Source organism: Poecilia latipinna, unplaced genomic scaffold (genome assembly GCF_001443285.1).
Source record: "Poecilia latipinna isolate Pla-1442-1.1 unplaced genomic scaffold, P_latipinna-1.0 Scaffold1872, whole genome shotgun sequence".
In the NCBI taxonomy this organism is placed as follows: Eukaryota; Metazoa; Chordata; class Actinopteri; order Cyprinodontiformes; family Poeciliidae; genus Poecilia; species Poecilia latipinna.
In genome coordinates, this window is record NW_015114488.1 from 13093 (window position 1) to 20469 (window position 7377).

The following is a 7377-nucleotide window of genomic DNA, read 5'->3' on the forward strand; positions in this document are numbered from 1 at the left end:
CAATAAATCTTTTTTTTTTGAGAAGGGAAAACCCCTTTTTTCTTTTTTTTTTTTTTTTTTTTTTTTTTGTCTGTCAGCTCTCAGCATAAAATAAATCCTACCCTCAACCTTTTGTGCATAGATTTCAGGGTAGATTCACTTAGCTGTCAGAAAACAACAGTTTTTCTTTTAGTTTTCTTTTTTCGTTTTTTTTTTTAGAGGCAGGGGCTGCTGCAACTTTACTTTTAAAGATGTTTTAAATGAGCTGTCACAGTGTGATTGATGTTCTTCGAGAGGCTGGCCTCCTGCTCCTCTATATTCAACAGCAGCGGGCTTTAATTATGAGCCTCGTTTATTGATGCTGTCAGCTTTAGTGTGATATGCATCATGCATGTGGTAGGAAGGGAGTTTGCCACCTGGTCGCTAGCTCTGTGCTCTGTCTCCCAGCACACAATGTCTGCGAAAATGCATTGTCATCAATGTGCAGTGATATTACTCTGGGATCAAGGCTTTTGGTGCTCTCATTTATGGAATAAAGTGAATTTGATCATGAGAAATGAGAAATAATACAAAACCTGCCGTTCAGTTTAATCAATGCCTATCCCTTTTCTTTTCTGGTGCAAAACAAACAAACAAAAAAAACTGCAGAAGATGCAGATTTTAACACATTTAATACCACATCCACACTAATTCTAAAGCATTTTTTTTTTGCAAAAGGACTAGAGAAAAAGATTCACTGCAGGACGTGTGCAGGCTCTGCTGTAATGTTCGGGGAGGCGGTTCGTGTCAGAGTTACATGCCACGAAGATGCTTTTCGGCACTTTCAGCAACAGAAAAAGTGAAAACATGGTCAGAAGATGAAGGGATCACAAGCTCACAAAGTTACACACTGTTTACTGTGAAACAGAACTTCACTATCAACACAAAATATTCAGTATAAACAACTCAAGGCTCCTGTCAGTACAAGTGTTTTAAAAAGAAAACTGTCTGGTTCAGGGAACGAGCGGGAGCCTGTGCTGTCCTACATTGTGATAAAAACCTAAGTGTGTGCATAGGTCAGTGAAAAGGTGAACGATACCACAGTGAGCGCAGAGCTGGCTGTGTCAGAGTGTGTTTTTCTCTGTTTCAACAAATCTAGTACTCCATGTTCCGTCAGTCTAAACTCCCAACAGACATTTTCATGAACTTGCTTCTTTGTCCTTTTTGGATCTTTGTGGGGATTGAGTGATCCTGAACGATAAAACAAATGCTAAGGTTTTCAGAATACTGTCTGAATACCGAGGAAGAGCTACAACACATAAGGTGACTATCCTCCACAGTCATCTGAGAAAGCAATAATATTGAAATTAAGTAGTTGTATCACATTCAAGGTGATTTTTTTTTTCATATTTTATAATCATCCTCTATTACCAAAATTATCTAAACCCTGTACCTCACCTTTGCTTTGCTGTTTTTATTGAAAACCTTTTGCTTATGTCCTTGACTATTTTAAGTTATTTGCCACCTTTGTGATCTCTTGTACGATAATTTGTCCAGACTGTTTGAATTCTGGCACCTGCTTTTACTTTTTTTTTTTTTGTTTGTTTGTTTCATTCGTCACTACCGGGTGGTCCTTTTAATTATAGATACGGGTGGGCTCCACTGACTAATACCGTCTTCCACATCCTGCCTCATTAGGATATGTTAATTCATGTCATAATTAGGTCCCTGCTGTCACGTCTTTCCTTAATTGATGATTGTGAATCATCAACACCAACAGGGATACAAATGAAAACAGATGTTTCTGAATTTTAAACAAATCAGGCAAGTAAACTGCGCAGAATGTTCAAATAGCAAGCATAACACAAATTACTCTTTATTTATCTACATGTTAACGTTTTGGAGGAGTTCAAATAGCACATTGAACCTATTATGACCAAGGCTTTTCTTATGCTACTGATGGTGATGTTTATTGCAGAAAGACAACAAAATATATAAAAACTATTTGTTTTAATTCCTCTGTTTGCATCAACATCCTGGATGTTAACAAGACTTGCACTGCATAGCAAACTGTTAAGCAATACAGAGCCATTGGTCTACTGAAGAAAGTGAAAAAAGAAAATCTGGTAACACTTTATTTGAAGGGTGTGCATAAGACTGACATGACACTGTTATAAACATGACATAACATCTGTCATGAACATAAAGAAGTCTTTATGAATGTTTGACAGTTGTCATGAAGTGTCATTCGGTAAATAATGACACTTAATGCAAAGTTGGCATTTTTAATAGACTTTCAATGCAACTTTTAGAACAACTTTGCATAAATAAATGATACATTATTTCTTTCTTTCAGAGAAGCAATGTCTTTTAGTTTTTGTATTGACAGCTAAAATTGTATTTTACTTTTAAAAAGAGACACAATTACCAGTGCATAACTTATGAAATTTAGTAATATTTGCTTTGTACAATAATTACCCACTAGCCATTCGAGCCTCTTGGACCATTAATTGAAAATTGCTCTTAATTACCCATACTTGCATTGAGAGTTTCTATCGCTTTAGGCCAGAAGAAATGAGTGACTGCCTTTTTAAAGAGGGCGAAGTAAAATTAATGGGTGAGGGCGTGTTTTCTTTTGTGGATAAAGTGTTATTATCAGTGCAACAAAAAGGTCACCTTTATTAATCATAATAATTATTTACAGTAATTAGGACAGATATCAAAGGAGCACTGTGCACGGTTCCCAGAGAAAATGGATTCTTCACGCTCAGAATTACTTCAAGGGTATGAATACACTGCGTTTATTTTACATGCAACAGGAAAATTATGAGGTCCAGTCTCAATTATGATTGCCACTTACACAAAGACTCATTTTACCACACCTTTTATGGATTCTTTTATTAGAAAAGTAAGGAGCTGAAGTATCAGAACGATTCAAGCTGATGAGAAGAATACTAACAGCAAAATTGATGTGGCAACTAAAAAGAAAAAAAAAATCTCTGAAGAACATATCAAGCATCCATACATAGCAATAATGTGGAAATAAAATTATATTATTATTTGCAGACTTATTGACCTTCAACTTTATTTAGAAATTCACTTTTTCTTTTGTTTTTTTTGTTTTTTTTATGTTAAAACAATTTACATAAGTGCAGTTCAAAGTCTACACTCAATAAAATATTCTGGATTTTGTTATTGAAATAATTTTAGAACATGTTGTTAATATATACTAATATTGCAAATTTTATTGCAATATTAGTAATATTTTATTGAACAACATCCTGAAATAAATGAAGATATATAAGCAGTGACCAAGCAAAGGTTGCCTTGATGTAGAGATCCTACATATGAAAACTGGTTCCTCTTTTCCCACTCTCCCCTATATTTGTTTCACAGAACCGACGTTCCAAAAACGAAAAGCCTCTTATCTGCATACCCTCACTTATTTGATGATATTATACTGTTCAACCACCATACATTTCAGCCTTTGATTTATACAACCTTCTTTACTCAGGAGATTTAGGGGGGAATTATTTTCTAATGTATTGTCAGTGAGAATAAAGCCCTCTATTGACATGTCTCCAATTATTAACACCCAGAAGGCTGAGCAGCTGAATGTTATCCAAGGTCAATACTTCTGAATGGTAATTCCTTTGCAAAATATGTACTTTGGCCTGTGGAAAGCAAATCACTCTGCATGAGTTGGAAAGCTTTTGCTGCCATTTGAAACTATCAGCACTGTGTGTTTTCCAGGTAACAAGCCTTGACGGCAAACATGACCAGAAATAATAATAATAAAAATCAGCAAACATTTATACGGTTGAGGGTGTCATTTTAGTGCAGTGTCTATAATAATTTAAAATGTCGTTTGACAATTGCTGGTTCTGATTTATAATTTCAGAAGACACATTTCCAACATTTGATTGTCTTTGCAGATTTTGCATTAAAATCTTGGAGTGGGCTGTTAAAGCAGTCAATAAACCGAATAAGACTTGGCAGAAGTACAATACGCATACAAATTGAATAACCGAAGGGCAACTTTTATTGCTTTCTACAATTCTGCATTGTCTGTAAAGTGACAAATAACTCTATTACACTTTACAGTGTGACACATTACACGTGCAGCCTGCAGAGCCAATGAGCTTTTGCGATGCCATGTTCCTTTCCTATCTTTAGAGCCGTTTAAATGGTAACAAGGGTAGAATTTTACGTTCCCAATACACAGGGGGTTACATGTCCTTGATTCGGATCTAATTGAAAAAATGGAATGAAAAAAGGCCCTGCGGGCTGTTAATATTTAAACTAATGTTGGTGTAATGGCAGGTCATTCAGCTGCAAAGAAAGTAGAATGAATGACTGGGGAATAGTCGCTTTGCTGTTGTAGGTGTGGGACATGCTGTGCCAATTCAGCCCAAAGAAAAGAGAAAAGGAAAATTTTATCAAAAGGAATGTTCAGATGATCATTTTAGTGCAGTCTTCATAACAGCGTTGTGAGTGGAATCCTTTGGTCAAATTAGCGTACAACTTTTTTTTCTTTTTTTTTTTTTCTCAACATTCACGCTTGAGGTTTAGGACTTTGTAGAACATGACAAGAGCAGTTAAATATCTAAAACATTTCAAGTATTTCAAGTGAACACAGCTTTCATGAAGTGTTTGGATTAGCCCTCTTGGTGTGGCCGGCGGGTCATTTTAAACATGCTGCTCCTCAGACACTCTCACTCACTTGTGCTTCAGCATTTAGTTCGCTTTCACAGAGACAGTTAGATCCACAGCAATTTAAATCCATGAAACAATTATATGAAGATTTTCTTTTTCTTTTTTTTTTTCTTTTTTTTTTTTGTTCTGTGTTATGAAGCTTTTATAAGGAATTGGATTTTGTTTGGGAAGATATGCTAGTGCCATTTGTTGTTCGTAAAAATGAAAATAACTAAAGAAATTGTTGTTTGCCTGTTAATTTAATTGATTTTATCTTAATTTAAAGTGCATTGTAAGTGCCCTAATTAAATATAGCAGTTAATGACAACATTATTTTACCAAAAAATGTTATACTTGACGATTATTTCTTTTACAATTTAATCATGCTGGGAGGCATGTTTACTCAATCAGACATGACCAACATTTCAGGTCAAGACTGCTATTATTTACAGAGTGTAGAAATGTCAGCCAGGCAGCCAGGAGAAGAGCTCCTCTGATGGTTTATTAGCAAGCCTGACACGCGAAACATTTGCAGCGTGTTTGTTTACAAGGATGGGTGGGGGAATGTTTGACATTTGTGCTTGGAGAAATGTGTTATGATCTTCCCAACATTTACGCCTTTTTGCTTAGGAACATGGGATCCTATTAGCCAGGCTTCAGTGAGACTCCCCTGTTAATTCTCTCTTTTTTTTTTCCTTTCTTCTTTTCTTTGTTGGCTGATTTAATACTCAGGAGAGCAAGAGCTCACATGGAAGAAAGCAACGTAAGCAGATGTGACAAAGAAAATGGTATAATTTAGTTTAAAGTGTTTAAATAGTATTGTCACTCTTGAGCATTTTGGCACGTATGCCTGAAGTCGTTGAAGATAAATGATTCCAATTTGCTTTTTAAAAACCGAGTTCATAGTTTGAACAGGGAAATGCTTAATGTTTTAGGATGCAGGTAGTGATGCCAGGCTGTGCAGTTCAACAGAAGAGATAATGCAGGTCTCTGGTGATGCTGATTGTGGTAGAAAGCTTTTAAAACACATTGTGTGGAGATGGTGTAACATTAGGCCACGCAAGATGCCCACACTGATCTATTTTTTTTTTTTTGTTCCTTTGTTTAAAGCACCCACAACTAGATTAGTATTAGATATAAACAAGAAAAACAACAAGGTGATATGGCCTGATGAATCATATTTTCTGTAGCAGCATGGTGATGGCCAGGTTTATATAAAAAAAAAATATATATATATGGCTGAGATGTAATATGGAGAGAAGTCACGTTGTCAGGGCAAATGTGATGCTTTCCATTATGTACTGCAGGGAAAACTTAGGTCTTGATTTCTTTATGCACATGTCACATTTACAAGAACTCCCTCCACACAATAAACAGCTGAGGCACATTGATTGAACACATAGAAGTGTCCAAGCATAAATGTACTTGAAGTTTCTTAAAAAAATGTCTTGTAGATTGTACATTGAGACAACTGCTAAAACTACTGAATGTGCATGTTAAATGATATAATCATAATCAAAATGTACAATATATTGTCTCAAGCCTTGGTTCTCAGTTCATCTTTGTTGGTTATGCTGAATTGTTGTCATTTCTTGAGAGAGCCAATTTATCTCTTGCCAGATTTAATTATGTCAGTCTCATAGTTGAGGTTAAATATATTTCCAGTATTTTAGCAAGAGTGACACAAATGACTAAGACAGAGGACATTCTCGTACAAGATTTATTTGAAACAAATTGAAGTGAATTTAAGCCAGTTTAAAAGTGCCTGTCAAAAAAAGACAGTTCATTTGACGAATGAGGTTAAAATGAATCTAACCAACCTCCAGTAAAACAACTAAAAAAATAAAAAATAAAAATGAGTCAGTCCTAAAAGACTGTCTTGACTCTTATTGCTTCACCAACAAATAGAAAAATGTATTTCTATACATTTTCTTTTCATTTTTACAGTATGTTTATTCAGCCATTGGCTTTCTTGACTGTACAATAAACAGTGCTGCATTTACTTGCTTGATCCCCTCGTCAGAATAGTTCTCCATGATTGTAGTGGCCTCTTCTAGGAGCAAAAATGTGCCCTGCCACACTGCAAAAATGATTAATGGATGGTTTTAGCAACACTTGCAGTGAGTTCAAAATGATTGCTGAGCCTCCAAATTTCAAACACTGAACCAACTCAGTATTTACTCCTTTATGATTATATATTGAAAAATCAAGTTTATACATGTTTTCAACAAGCTCAAATCTCTGGCAAACATAATGATTAAAAGAAAGCAGATGGACTTCTTTCTTAAAAAAAAATGTTATACTGGAGTCCTCAAGTGATTCAAAGAAAATAAAGCCCCAATTCAACATTATTCAGTTCTAAATTCTTGCCTAAAAGTCTCTGTTTTAAAGTAAAATTATTGCATCTGGGAACAATGGTGGGCACTCGGGATGATAATGTATACTGGTGTCCGCATCCAAAACTTATGAATATTTTGTTTCAGTGTGCAATCAGAACCTTTACATTAATCATTCATGGTTCTTGTGGCCCATTATTTCTGCTTTTAAATTATTAATGCTCTGCACTGACTTTCACATAATCAAGTACCTATATTTGGCTGCTTTATATTGCTACTGTAGATGCAGGCAGGATCATAAAAGATGCCATTAAGTGAAATAATAGGCCAGGAAAGTAGCTTTAGTGGATTCTACTCATGCACCTATTTTTAAGTTAAACAGGTGATG